The 14,434-nt window shown below is 43.3% G+C and overlaps 1 protein-coding gene across 6 annotated transcripts in view; it reads right to left on the bottom strand.

Moving 5' to 3' along the window:
* The window catches only part of LOC140212381 (protein PALS2-like), a 205,656-nt gene that overhangs the window by 144,785 nt on the left and 46,437 nt on the right, over positions 1-14,434 (bottom strand). For 3 of the 6 annotated variants that reach the window (XM_072283114.1, XM_072283113.1, XM_072283120.1), the window contains exon 2: positions 7,028-7,142. The exons of the other annotated variants lie outside the window; for them this stretch is intronic. The gene's annotated coding sequence lies outside the window, so the exon portion shown is untranslated. The remainder of the gene's footprint in view (positions 1-7,027; positions 7,143-14,434) is intronic. 6 annotated transcript variants of the gene reach the window in all.

The following is a 14,434-nucleotide window of genomic DNA, read 5'->3' as shown; positions in this document are numbered from 1 at the left end:
GGAAGGACTGGTTGGGGCCCTGAATGTTAGGGAGAGAGGAGATCTAGGGGCAGGTGTAGCACTTGTTCCACTTGCAAGGATGATTGCCAGGAGGAAGATCAGTGGGAGGTACGAATGGACAAGGGAATCCTGAAGGGAGTGATCCCTGCAGAAAGGAGAAAGTGGTGGAGGGGGGGGCGAGGGAAGAAGGGGAAAGATGTGCTTGGTGGTAGGATCCCATTGGGGATGATGGACGTTATGGAGAATCATGTGCTGGACACGGAGGTTGGTGGGATAGTAGGTGAGGACAAGAGAAGCCCCCTGGTGGGGTGGCAGAAGGACAGGGTGAGGGGTAATGTGCACGAAATGGAAGAGATGCTGTTGGGGACAGGATTGTTGGTGGAGGAATGGAAATCTCTTTCTTTGAAGGAAGAGGGCATCTCCTTCGTTCTAGAATGAAAAGCCTCATCCTGAGAGCAGATACAGTGAAGATGGAGGAATTGTGAGAAGGGGATGGTATTTTTACAAGTAACATGGCGGGAAGAAGTATAGTCCAGGTAGCAGTGAGAATAAGAGGTTTTATAACAGGCATCGGTAGATAAGACGTCTCCAGAGATAGAGGCACAGAGATCGAGAAAGGGAAGGGATATGTCTGAAATGGATCAGGTAAATTTGAGGGCAGGGTAGAAGTTGCAGACAAAGTTGACGAAGTCGACAAGCTCCGCATGGATGCAGAAAGCATCACCAATGCAGTTGTCCATGTAGTGCAAGAAAAGTTGTGGAAAAAGTTCATAGCTTGTCACACCAGACAGCCAGCCACTCTAGTGCTGTTTGGTTGATGTTGAGCAGGTCAGTGTTAGCTAAATCAGGTGAGAGTGGGCAGTTGTGCAGAACATGTTCAATGTTCTGCACCCTTTCGCCACACTCACAGGATTTGCTGGTCTTTAAATCCCACTTCACCATATTGTCTTCCGTCCTACAAACACCCGCTCTCGCTCTGTTGAGAGTGCACCACTTCCATCTGTCAAGCAGTGCCCCGTCTGGCAACATTTCTGTGGGATCTTGCACTGTATTGTTTGGTGGGGTTCTGGCTTCTGTTTGTTGCCAGAGGTCAATCCTGTATGTTTGGGGGGATGTTCCGTGCGGTAGTTCCTCCACTGAAGCAAAGTTTTTCCTCTATTTTAGGTGGTTGGAAACTGGCACATGATGGTGTAGCAGGTGCTGTGGATCCGAGTTCTGTTTACCTTTTTCAATTTTTGTTGTAGAGTGTCTTCGGATCTCTGGGGGAGCAATGCCTGCAAGTCTGTAAATGATGTTAGTGGGTGTCAGGCGCAGTGTGTCCGTGATTATTCAGCAGGCTTCGTTAAGCAACGGGTCTATTTTCTTTGCATGGGCTGATCTGCCCCACATAGGTGCACAGTATTCTGCAGGTGCATAGCAGAGTGCTAGGGCAGTTGATCTAAGTGTGCGAGCATTAGCTCACCCTTTCGTGCCTGCTAATTTTTTCAAGAGAGAATTGCGAGAGCCAACTTTCCCTCGGAGTTTTTGGATATGGGTGGCAAATGAGAGCATCCTATCCAGTGTCACACCCAGGTAAATTGGAGTCAGATGATGTTCGAGCTCCTTCCGACACCAGAAGATCTTGAGTTTCCAAGCTGCTTCTCGATTCCTCAGGTGGAATGCACACACTTGAGTTTTTGATAGATTTGGGTTCAGAGACCATTTTTCAAAATACTGCTTCATTGTTTCGAGGACTGCTGTAAGTCGTACTTCAACTTCTTGGAAGGAGTTACCTTGTGTTGCTACGCATAGGTCGTCTGCATAGATAAAGCTGCGTGTTAGGAAAGGTTGGTTGGTTGGTCATTTGTGTAAACGTTAAATAGTAGAGGTGCCAGGACTGATCCCTGTGGTAGTCCGTTCTTTCGTGGACGCCACCTACTCTTAATTCCATTCATTTCTACATAAAATCTGTGATTTTCTAGGAGGCTTCTTATTACCTTGACTGTGGTTTCATTCTTTAACATTTTAGATAATTTCAGTAGAAGGCCTCTGTGATTCACAGTGTCGTATGCTGCTGTTAAGTCAACGAATACTGCCCCTGTAATTTGTTGCATTTCAAAGCCATCCTCAATATAAATTCAGGACCTGACTGCAGCAAGAGCAGCCTGGCCTGAACCCAGCTTGGTCTGGTGTTAGAATATCTTTGACTAAGGGGGATATTCTTTTCAGTATGAGTCCCTCGTAGAGTTTATAGAGGGTGCAAAGCAAGGAAATCGGTCTATAATTTTTAGAAATGTTGGAGTCTTAATTGGGTTTTAGGAGAGGAACAACTTTGGCTCTTCTCCACTTTTTAGGTATTTTTAATGATCTTAGGCACAGTTAAAAAGGGACAGAAGCCAGTTGAGTGCTTTAGGTCCAAGATGTTTAAGGAATTCATTAAGAATCCCATCTATGCCAGCAGCCTTGTTGGATTTTAGCTGTGATACTTCATCCTTTAATTCTTCTAGGGTGAGATCTGGGAAGTTGTTATTCCCGTTTGAGAGAGCTGACCCCATCTCCTGATGTTGCTTTTTCTTTTGCCTCCGTTCCTTGTTATTTGGTCGACCATTTATTATTAGTTGGTGGGCAACCTGATTGGGTGTTACGGCAGCAATTCTCTGTGGTGGTCTATTGTCTGAGTTGAGTTTCCGAACAGCTGCCCATGCCTTCTTACTGTTCTTGGTCATGCCTGTGTTTTCTATCAGTTCCTGCCAACGCTGTTGCCTCTCTTGGCTCAGTAGGGACAGAAATGACTCTCCCATTTCAATTGCGTCTTGACCAAATGGGTCTTGGTCGCATAAGTTGACATACTCATCATAACTTTGCTTGATATCACTAGTCAATACCTGAATATATTTGATTCTGCAGCTTCTAGGTATGTTCTGCTGCGCTACTTTCCACATTAGTCGGACAAATTCATCATAATGATCAGGTTCTGGTGGTATGGTATCGATACGTTGATCAAGGGATTCTGCGAAAGATGTCCAATGCACTTTTCTCAGGTTAAATCTTGGTAGGTACTTTGATGGTACAGGTCTCAGAACTGGAAGGGATTCTACCTGGACTGGACGATGTTGGGATTTGGGTATATGTTGGAGGACTGTTCCTGTGAAGAGGTTGGAGCTTACCACGGTAACAAACGCAAGGTCTGGGTTGTATCCTTTTCCCCATCTGGCACTTGTGAAGGTAGGGGTGTCCTTTGACTCGTATAATAGCTCAAAGCTATCGTTTAGAGTACATGATACAACTTCTTCTCCATTTGCATCGTCATCTTCATATCCCCAGTTGGTGCTATGGCTATTAAAGTCACCAATAATGAGGTACATTTTGTCCTGGAGATCTAAGTTAGGTGGCCACATGAATGGTAGACCAAGATGATATTTATGTGTTTTATCTCAACTTTCAGAAATTCCATTGAGCCAGCTTGGATGTTTGCTGTGCTCATTACTATTGATTTATCTTTAACAAGGATTGCACTTCCGTAGGTTTGGCCAGGGGTGTCAATAGCCAAGTGTATTCCTGGCACATAGGGTTGGTTGTTCAGTCTATGAGTTTCTTGTATGCACAAGATGTCCGTTTTAAGTTTGCCAGGATTTCTGTTTTACTGTGGCTGAAGCTTTCGACGTTGCGGCTAACGATCTTCATGATTTCCAGTGGGCTGAGGGTTTATCCTTTTACCACCCACTGGATCATTTGGTCTGGTTGGGGAGTGATACCAGTGTAGACTTGGAACATAGACTGCTCCATGTAGCCAACAAAAAGGCAGGCATAGTTAGGAACTATGTGAGTGCCCATAGCTACACCTTGTATTTGAAGGATGTGGCAGGAACTATAGGAGAAATTATTAGGAGGGATACCCACACTGTTACTTGTAAAATTGCCATCTCCTTCTCTCAGTTCCTCTTCCTCTGCTGCATCTGCTCTCTGGATGGGGCTATTGATTCCAGAACTAAGGAGATGCCCTCCTCCTTCAAAGAAAAGGGCTTCCCTTCCTCCACCATCAACACTGCCCTCAACTGCATCTCTTCCATTTCATGCACGTCTGCCCTCACCCCATCCAGGATAGGGTTTCTCATGTCCTAACCTCCACCACACCAGCCTCCGGGTCCAGCATGTAATTCTCTGTAACTTACACCATCTCCAATAGGATCCAACGACTAAGCTCAGTTTCCCCGCCAGTTTCTATTTTCTGCAGAGAGCGCTGCCTTCATGACTCCATAAAACATAGAAGCAGTATTAGGCCATCTGGTCCATTGAGTCTGCTGCATCATTCAGTTATGTCTGATGCTTTCTCCCCCTCCTCAGCCCCTCTCCCCAACCTTTTCTCTGTAACCTTTGATACCATGACCAAGAAGCCATCAATCCCTGCCTAAAATAGACCAAAGGACGTGGCCTCTGCAGCTGCCTGCAATAACAAATTCCTCAAATTCACCATCCTCTAGCGAAAGAAATTTCTCTGCATCTCTGTTTAAATGAACGCCCCTCTATCCTGAGGCTGTACCCTTTTGTCCTAACCTCTCACACCATGGGAAACATCCTTTCAACATCCACTCAGTCTAGGCCTTTGAACATTCAAAAGGCTTCAATGAGATCCCCTTCATCCTTCTAAATTCCAGTGAGTAAAGGTCTAAAGCCATCAAATGCTCCTCATTTGATAACACTTCCATCCCGGAATCATCCTTGTGAACCTTCTCAGAACCCTCTCCAATGCTGACATATGTTTTCTTAGATAAGGAGTCCAAAATTGTACACAATACTCAAAGTGAGGCCTCACCAACGCCTTATAAAGCCTCCACATCACATCTGTGCTCTTATATTCTAAACAGCTTGAAATGAATGCTAACATTGCATTTGCCTTCTTTACAACCAACTCAACCTGCATTTAACCTTGAGGGTGTTCTGGACAAGGACCCCCAAGACCCTTTGCATCACAGGTTTTTGGATTTTCTCCCCATTTAGAAAATAGTTTGCACATCCATTTCTTCTACCAATGCATTTTCCAACATTGTACTTCATTTGCCACTTACTTGCCCATTCTCCTAATCTGTCGAAGTCCTTCTGCAGCCTTCCTGTTTCCTCAAAACTACCTGCCCCTCCACCAATCTTCATATCATCTGCAAACTTGGCAACAAAGCCACTTATTCTATCATCTAAATCAATGATATACAGTATAAAAAGAAGTGGTCCCAACATCGACCCCTGGTAGCCAGCCAGACATGGATCCTTTTATTCCCACTCACTGTCTCCTACTAATCAGCCAGTGCTCCAAACATGCCAGTAACTCTCCCGTACTACCATGGGCTCTTAACTTGGTAAGCAGCCTCATGACTGGCAACTTGTCAAACACCTTCTGAAAATCCAAATATACAACATCCACTACATTCCCTTTATCTATCCTACTTGTAATCTCAAAGAATTCCAACAGGTTCATCAGCAAAATTTTCTCTTAAGGAAACCATGCTGATATTGTCCATCTTGCCCTGTGTCACCAAGTACTTCATAACCTCACCCTTAACAATTGACTCCAGCATCTTCGCAACCACTGAGGTCAGGCTAACTGGTCTATAATTTCCTTACTGCAGCCTCCCTCCTTTCTTAAAGAGTGGAGTGACACTTGCAGTATTCCAGTCCTCTGGAACCATGCCAGAGTCCAATGATTTTTGAAAGACCATTACTGAAGTCTCCACAATCTCTACAACTACCTGTTTCAGAATCCTAGGGTGCAGTTCATCCAATCCAAGTGACTTGTATACCTTTTGATCTTTGTCTTTTTGAGCACCTTCTCCCTTATAATTGTAACTGTACTCACTTTTCTTCCATCATACCCTTCAACACCTAGCACATTGCTAGTGTCTTCAACAGTGAAGAATAATCAAAATGCTTATTTAGTTCATCTGCCAACTCCTCGTCCTCTGTTATTACTTCTGCGGCCCCATTTTTTAGCTGTCCTACATCCACTCTCATCTCTCTTTTTTTATTTTTTTAACATACTTGAAAAAGCTTTCTCAAACCATCTTGATATTTTTTGCTAGCTTGATTTCATGTTTCATCTTTACCCTCCTAATAATTCTTTGAATTGCTTTCTGTAGGTTTTTAAGTGCTTCCCAATCCTCTATTTTCCTGTTAATTTTTTCTCTGTTGTAAGGCCTCTTTGGCTTTTACATTAGCTTTGATTTTCCTTGTCAGCCACAGTTGTACGATTTTGCCACTTGAGTATTTCTTTGTTTTGGGAATACATCTATCCTGCACCTTCCTCATTTTTCCTAGAAATTCAAGCCATTGCTGCTCTGCTGTCATCCCTGCCAGAATAACCTTCCAATTTACTTTAGCCAACTCCTCTTTCATACCACTGTAATTTCCTTTACTCCACTGAAATACTGCTACATCAGACTTTACTTTCTCTACATCAAATTTCCAGTTGAATTCAATCATATTGTCATCACTGACATCACTGACCTCTAAAGGTTCCTACACCTTAAGATCCCAAATCACCAATAGCTCGTTACATAACACTCAATCCAGTATAGCTGAACCACTAGTAGACTCAACGACAAGCTGCTCTAAAAAGCCATCTCACAGGCATTCAACAAATTCATTTTCTTCAGCTCCATTACCAAACTGATTTTCCCAATCTACCTACATGTTAAGATCTCCCAATACTATCATAACATTGCCCTTTTGACATGCCTTTTCTATTTCCCATTGTATTCTGCAGTCCATATCCCAGCTACTGTTTGGAGGCCAGTTTTTAAACTGCCATCAACGTCCTTTTACCTTTCAAGTTTCTTAACTCAACCGAATCCGATCCTATGTCATATCTTTCTACTGATTTGATGCCATTCTTTACCAGCAGAGCCACACCACCTCCTCTGCCGACCTTCCTATCCCTTTGATACAACGAGTAACTTTGGACATTCAGCTCCCAACTACAATGATCCTTCAGCCACGATTCAGTGATGGCTACAACATCATACGTGACAATCTGTAAAAGTGCAACAAGATCATCCACCTTATTTCTGACGAAGGGTTCCGGCCCGAAACATCGACTGATCGTTTCCACGGATGCTGCCCGACCTGCTGAGTTCCTCCAGCGTGTTGTGAGTGTTGCTTATTCCTTATACTCCCTGTATTGAGATATAACAATGAGTACTGTATTTGCTACCCTTTTTTGATTCTGCATCCCTAATGCACTGATACTCATCCTGCTGGATACAACTTATCCTACCATCTGCCTACTCTTCCTAACAGCCTGACTGAAAGCCATCTTTGCTTTTTTTTTACCATTCGTTCCATCCTGAGTCCCTTCACTCCAATTCCCATCCTCTGCCAAATTAGTTTAAAATTAGTTTAAACCTTTCTCAACAGCTCTAACAAGCCTGCCCGTGAGAATATTGGTCTCCCTCAAGTTCAGGTGCAACTCGTCACTTTTATACAGGTCATACCTCCCAATGATCCAAGAAGCCAAAGCCTTGCCCCTGTACCAGCTTCTCAGCCACACATTTATCTGCCAAATCATCCTGTTTCTACCCTCACATGTGGCAAAGGTAGCAATCCAAAAGTTACTACCTTGGAAGTCCTACTTCTCAGCTTTCTGTCTGGCTCTCTAAATTCTCTCTTAAGGACCTCATTGGTACCACAGACAGGAAAAGCAATATGTATCAAAACTCTCCCATGTGCTCTCCTTCCCCATGCAAAATGCTGTAGACACAATCTGAGACATCCCTGACCCTGGCACCATGGGTATCCCATTCACAACCACAGAAGCTCCTGTCTGTTCCTCTGACTATTGAATCCCCTATCACTACCACTCCCCTCTTCTGCTGCTTTCCTTTCTACTCCACAGACCCATGCTCAGTGCCAGCAACCTCATCTCCATGGCATTCTCCTGGGAGGTCATCTCCCTTAACGTTACCCAAAACTGTCTATTTACTATTGAGGGGTATGGCCACAGAGGTGCTCTGCGCTAACTCGCTATTCACCATTCTATTCCTTCTCCAGTCACCCAACTACCTGTCTGCTGCAACTTGCGACTACTTCCCTGTAATTCTGATCGATCATCCGTATACTGTATAGAAATCCAATCAGGAAGCATATGATACTGGATCTGCTATTAGGGAATGAAACAGCACAGGTGTCAGAAGTTAGGGAAGGGGGACACTTTGTATCCAGTGATGACAATGCCACTAATTTCAAAGTAAATGCGCAAAAATTAGGTCTGGTCTGTGAGTTGAGATTCTAAATTGGAGAAAGGCTAATTTTGATGGTATCAGAAATGATCTGGCAAGTGTGGATTGGGACAGGCTGTGTTCTGGCAAAGGTGCACTTGTAAGTGGAAGACCTTCAAAATCAAAATTTTTGAGTGTACACAGCTGATACATGCCTTTCGGAGTAAAAGGTAAAGATAACAAGTGCAGGGAACCTTGGTTTTCAAGAGATATTGAGGCCCTGATGAAGAGGGAAAAAAAGGAGGTGCATAGCAGGTACAAGCAAACAGGAACAAGTGGAGTATGGGAAATGTACAAAATCAGGAAGGCTAAAATAAAGCATTAAATTGCTCTAGCAAACAAGGTGAAGAGAATCCCAAGGGATTCTACAGATATGTTAAGAGCAAAACGATTGCAAGGGACAAAATTGGTCACCTGTAAGATCAGAATGGAATCCATGTGTGGAGCCAAAACAGATGGGGAGAGATCTTAAATGAATGTTTTTCATCTGTACTGAGACAAAGCAGCATCAACTTCATGGACCCTGTACAGATTACAGAGGAGGAACTTGCTACCCCGAGGCAAATCAGGGTGGTTAAATCCCCAGAGCCTGACAAGGTGTACCCAAAAATCCTACGGGAGGCAGCACAGAAATTGCTGGGGCCCTAGCACAGATATTTATATCATCCTTAGTAACAGAAGAGATACCAGAAGACTGAAGGATAGCCAACGTTGTTTTGCTATTTTAAAAAGGCTGTAAACATAAACCAGGAAGGTATAGGCAAGTGAGTCTGACATCAGTTGTAGCAAAGTTATTGGAAGGTATTCTAAGGAACCGGATACATAAGTATTTGGATAGAAATGAACTGATTAATGACAGTCAGTATGGTTCATGTATGGTAGGTCAAACCAATCTTATAGAGGTTTCTGAGAAAGTTAGCAGGAAAGTGGATGAAAGCAAGGTAGTGAATGCTGTCTATGTGAACTTTATTAAGGCATTTGACAAGGCTAGGGCCCCATATGGGAGTCTGGTCAAGAAGGTTCAGTGGCTTGACATTCAGGAGGAGATAATAAATTGGATTAGACATTGGCTTTATGGGAGAAGCCAGAGAGCAGTAGTAGAGGGTATCTTCTCTGACCGGAGGCCTGTGACTAGTGGTGTGAAGGGATCCTTTGTTGTTTGTCATCCAAGTCAATGATCTGGATGATATTATGGTTAACAGGATGAGCAAATTTGTAGATGGCACCAAGCTTGGGGATGTAATGGGCAGCAAGGAAAGCTATCATGGCTTGCAGAGGGATCTGCATCAGCTGGAAAAATGGGCTGATAATGCTGATGGAACTTAAAGCAGACAAGTGCGGGGTTCTGAACTTTGGTAGAACCAACAAAGATAGGCCACTGAGGAGTGTGGTAGAACAAAGGGATCTGGGAATACAGGTCCATAATTTATTCACAGGTAGTGAAAAAAAAAGCTTTTGGCACATTGGATCAAAAAATCAATGTACTGAGTACATGAGATAGGATGTTAAACTGAAGTTATATAAGATGTTAGTGAGACCCAATTTGGAGTAATGTGTGCAGTTTTGGTCACCTACCTACAGTAAAGACGTAAATAAGATTGAAAGAGCGCAGAGAAAATTTATAAGAATGTTGCCAGGTCTGGAGGAGCTGAGTAATAAGGAAAGATTGAATAGAAACCATAGAAACTACAGCACAGAAACAGGCCTTTTGGCCCTTCTTGGCTGTGCCGAACCACTTTCTCCCTAGTCCCACTGACCTGCACACGGACCATATCCCTCCATACACCTCCCATCCATGTATCTGTCCAATTTATTCTTAAATGTTAAAAAAGAACCCGCATTTACCACCCCGTCTGGCAGCTCATTCCATACTCCCACCACTCTCTGTGTGAAGAAGCCCCCCCTAATGTTCCCTTTAAACTTTTCCCCCCTCACCCTTAACCCATGTCCTCTGGTTTTTTTCTCCCCTTGCCTCAGTGGAAAAAGCCTGCTTGCATTCACTCTATCTATACCCATCATAATTTTATATACCTCTATCAAATCTCCCCTCATTCTTCTACGCTCCAGGGAATAAAGTCCCAACCTATACAACCTTTCTGTGTAACTGGGTTTCTCAAGTCCCGGCAACATCCTTGTAAGCCTTCTCTGCACTCTTTCAACCTTATTTATATCCTTCCTGTAATTTGGTGACCAAAACTGAACACAATACTCCAGATTCGGCCTCACCAATGCCTTATACAACCTCATCATAACATTCCAGCTCTTATACTCAATACTTTGATTAATATAGGCCAATGTACCAAAAGCTCTCTTTACGACCCTATCTACCTGTGACACCACTTTTAGGGAATTTTGTATCTGTATTCCCAGATCCCTCTGTTCCACTGCACTCCTCAGTGCCTTACCATTAACCCTGTATGTTCTACCTTGGTTTGTCCTTCCAACGTGCAATACCTCACATTAAACTCCATCTGCCATTTGCAGCCCATTTTTCCAGCTGGTCCAAGTCCCTCTGCAGGCTCTGAAAACCTTCCTCACTGTCTACTACACCTCCAATCTTTGTATCATCAGCAAATTTGCTGATCCAATTTACCACATTATCATCCAGATCATTGATATAGATGACAAATAACAATGGACCCAGCACTGATCCCTGTGGCACACCACTAGGCACAGGCCTCCACTCGGAGAAGCAATTCTCTACTACCGCTCTTTGGCTTCTTCCATTGAGCCAATGTCTAATCCAATTTACCACCCGTCCATGTATACCTAGCGACTGAATTTTCCTAACTAACCTCCCATGCGGGATCTTGTCAAAGGCCTTACTGAAGTCCATGTAGACAATATCCACTGCCTTCCCTTCATCCACTTTCCTGGTAACCTCCTCGAAAAACTCCAATAGATTGGTCAAACATGACCTACCACGCACAAAGCCATGTTGACTCTCCCTAATAAGTCCCTGTCTATCCAAATGCTTGTAGATTCTGTCTCTTAGTACTCCCTCCAATAACTTATCTACTACCCACGTTAAACTTACTGGCCTATAATTTCCCGGATTACTTTTCGATCCTTTTTTAAACAACGGAACAACATGAGCCACTCTCCAATCCTCCGGCACCTCACCTGTAGACAGCGACATTTTAAATATTTCTGCCAGGGCCCCGGCAATTTCAACACTAGTCTCCTTCAAGGTCCGAGGGAACACTCTGTCAGGTCCCGGGGATTTATCCACTTTAATTTTCCTCAAGACAGCAAGCACCTCCTCCTTTTCAATCTGTACGGTTTCCATGATCTCACCTACTTGTTTCCCTTAACTCCACAGACTTCATGCCAGTTTCCTTAGTAAATACAGATGCAAAAAACCTATTTAAGATCTCCCCCATTTCCTTTGGTTCCACATATAGCCGACCATTCTGATCTTCGAGTGGGCCAATTTTATCCCTTACAATCCTTTTGCTCTTAATATACCCGTAAAAGCTCTTTGGATTATCTTTCACTTTGACTGCCAAGGCAACCTCATGTCTTCTTTTAGCCCTCCTGATTTCTTTCTTAAGTATTTTCTTGCACTTCTTATACTCCTCAAGCACCTTATTTACTCGTTGCTTCCTATACATGTCATACAACTCCCTCTTCTTCTTTATCAGAGTTGCAATATCCCCTGAGAACCAAGGTTCCTTATTCCTATTCACTTTGCCTTTAATCCTGACAGGAACATACAAATTCTGCACTCTCAAAATTTCTCCTTTGAAGGCGTCCCACCTACTGATCACATCCTTGCCAGAGAACAACCTGTCCCAATCCACGCTTTTTAGACCCTTTCTCATTTCTTCAAATTTGGCCTTCTTCCAGTTCAGAACCTCAACCCTAGGACCAGATCTATCCTTGTCCATGATCAAGTTGAAACTAATGGTGTTATGATCACTGGAACCAAAGTGCTCTCCTACACAGACTTCTGTCACTTGTCCTAACTTGTTTCCTAACAGGAGATCCAATATTGCATCTCCTCTAGTTGGTTCCTCTATATATTGATTTAGAAAACTTTCCTGAGCACATTTTACAAACTCTAAACCATCCAGACCCCTAACAGTATGGGAGTCCCAATCAATATATGGAAAATTAAAATCCCCTATCACCAGAACTTTGTTTCCTGCAGTTGCCTGCTATCTCTCTGCAGATTTGCTCTTCCAATTCTCGTTGACTATTGGGTGGTCTGTAATACAATCCCACTAATGTGGCCATACCTTTCCTGTTTCTCAGCTCCACCCACAAGGACTCAGTAGACAAGCCCTCTAATCTGTTCTGCCTGAGCACTGCTGTAATATTTTCCCTAACAAGCAATGCTACTCCCCCACCTTTCACTCCTCTGCCTCGATCACATCTGAAACATCGGAACCCTGGAATATTAAGCTGCCAGTCCTGCCCCTCCTGTAGCCAAGTTTCACTAATTGCTATGATGTCATAATAGGTTAGGACTGTATTCTTTCGACCGTAAAAGACTGAGAGGAGATTTGATAGAAGTATACTAAATTATGAGGATTATAGACATAGTAAATGTAAGGTGGCTTTTTAAATGCAAGCTAGCTTTTCCCACTAAGGTTGGGTGGGGCTACAACCAGAGATGATGGATTAAGGGAGAAAGGTGACATGCGAGGCTCATTCAGAAAGTAAGGAGGCATAGGATCCAAAGAGACCTTGCTTTGTGAATCTAGATTTGGCTTGCTCACAGAAGGCAAAGGGTGGTTGTAAATGGTACATATTCTGCATGGAGGTTGGTAACCCGTGGTGTTCCACAGGGATCTGGTCTGGGATCCCTCCTCTTTGTGATGTTTTATAAAGGATCTGGATAAAGAAGTAGAAGAGTGGGTTAGTAAGTTTGCTGAAGACACAAAGGTTGGGGGTGTTGTGGATAGTCTGAAGGGTTATCAGAGGCTGGAGCGGAACATCGATAAGATGCAGAACTGGGCTGAAATGGCTAACACGGTTTTAAGGTGCTTGGAAGTAGGTACAGAGGGGATGTCAGGGGTAAGTCTTTCCACACACAATGTGGTGGTTGCATGGAATGCACTGCCTGCAACGGTGGTAGAGGCAGCTACAATAGGGTCTTTTAAGAGACTCGTAGATAGTTAAATGGAGCTGAGAAAAATAGATAGCTATGCAGTAGGGTAATTCTAGACAGTTTCTAGAGTAGGTTACATGGTCAGTGCAACATTGGGGGTCGAAGTGCCTGTAATGTGCTGTAGATTTCTTTGTTCAATGTTCAAAGGGAACATGAGGAGAAACTTCTTCACTCTGAGGGTCGTGAGAGTGTGGAATGAGCTGTCAGCACAAATGGTGGATGGGAGTTCGATTACAATGTTTAAGAGAAGTTTGGAAAGGTACATAGGTAGTAGCAGTATGGAGGGTTATATTCCCTGTGCAGGTCGATGGAAGCAGGTAGTTTAAATGGTTTCAATATGGACTAGATGGGCTGTACAACCTGCTTCAGGCTGTACTTCTATGACATTTCCTATCCATTTCCATTCTTAGATAGACATCTTTAATCCCTTTTTAAAAAAATAATTGATTCATATTAATTGACTTTCCTTCAAGTATTATAGCTGAAACTGTCATAACAGTTATAACAATAGAATGAAACTGAAACGATCAATCAGGTGCTGACAAATCCATTATATTCTCTGGTGCTAGAATGAATACTGTAAAATATTTCATATGGCCTCAAAAAAATTTTAAAAATGCAGTAAACTTCTGCAAAATTAGGGACATAGGTTTCAAAATCATATGAGCATAAGACACAGGAGCAGAATTAGGCTATTTGGCTCAGCGAGTCCGCTCTATCATTCCATCGTATTTGATTTATTGTCCCTCTCAACCCCATTCTCCAGCCTCTTCCCTGTAACATTGGACACCTTTGTTAATCAAGAATCTATCAACTTTCACATCCATCTGCAGCAAAGAATTCCACGGATTCACCGCTCGCTGGCTAAACAATAGAAGGGATGTCCTTCTATTCTGAGGTTGTCCAAGTACTTCCGCGGATTCCCTACTTCCTCAATACTACCTGACCCTAACTTTGTATCATCTGCAAATCTGGTAACAAAGCCATCAGTTTTGTTCTAAGTATCCTCTGCAGTTTTTATGCCCTACAAAGATCAGTGAGGTGAACTCAGGAATCCCCAGGTTATTTGCAACAC

This window comes from Mobula birostris, chromosome 19, assembly GCF_030028105.1.
Source record: "Mobula birostris isolate sMobBir1 chromosome 19, sMobBir1.hap1, whole genome shotgun sequence".
In the NCBI taxonomy this organism is placed as follows: domain Eukaryota; kingdom Metazoa; phylum Chordata; class Chondrichthyes; order Myliobatiformes; family Myliobatidae; genus Mobula; species Mobula birostris.
The sequence above is the reverse complement of the archived record's forward strand: the minus strand, read 5'-3'. Positions and strand labels throughout refer to the sequence as shown.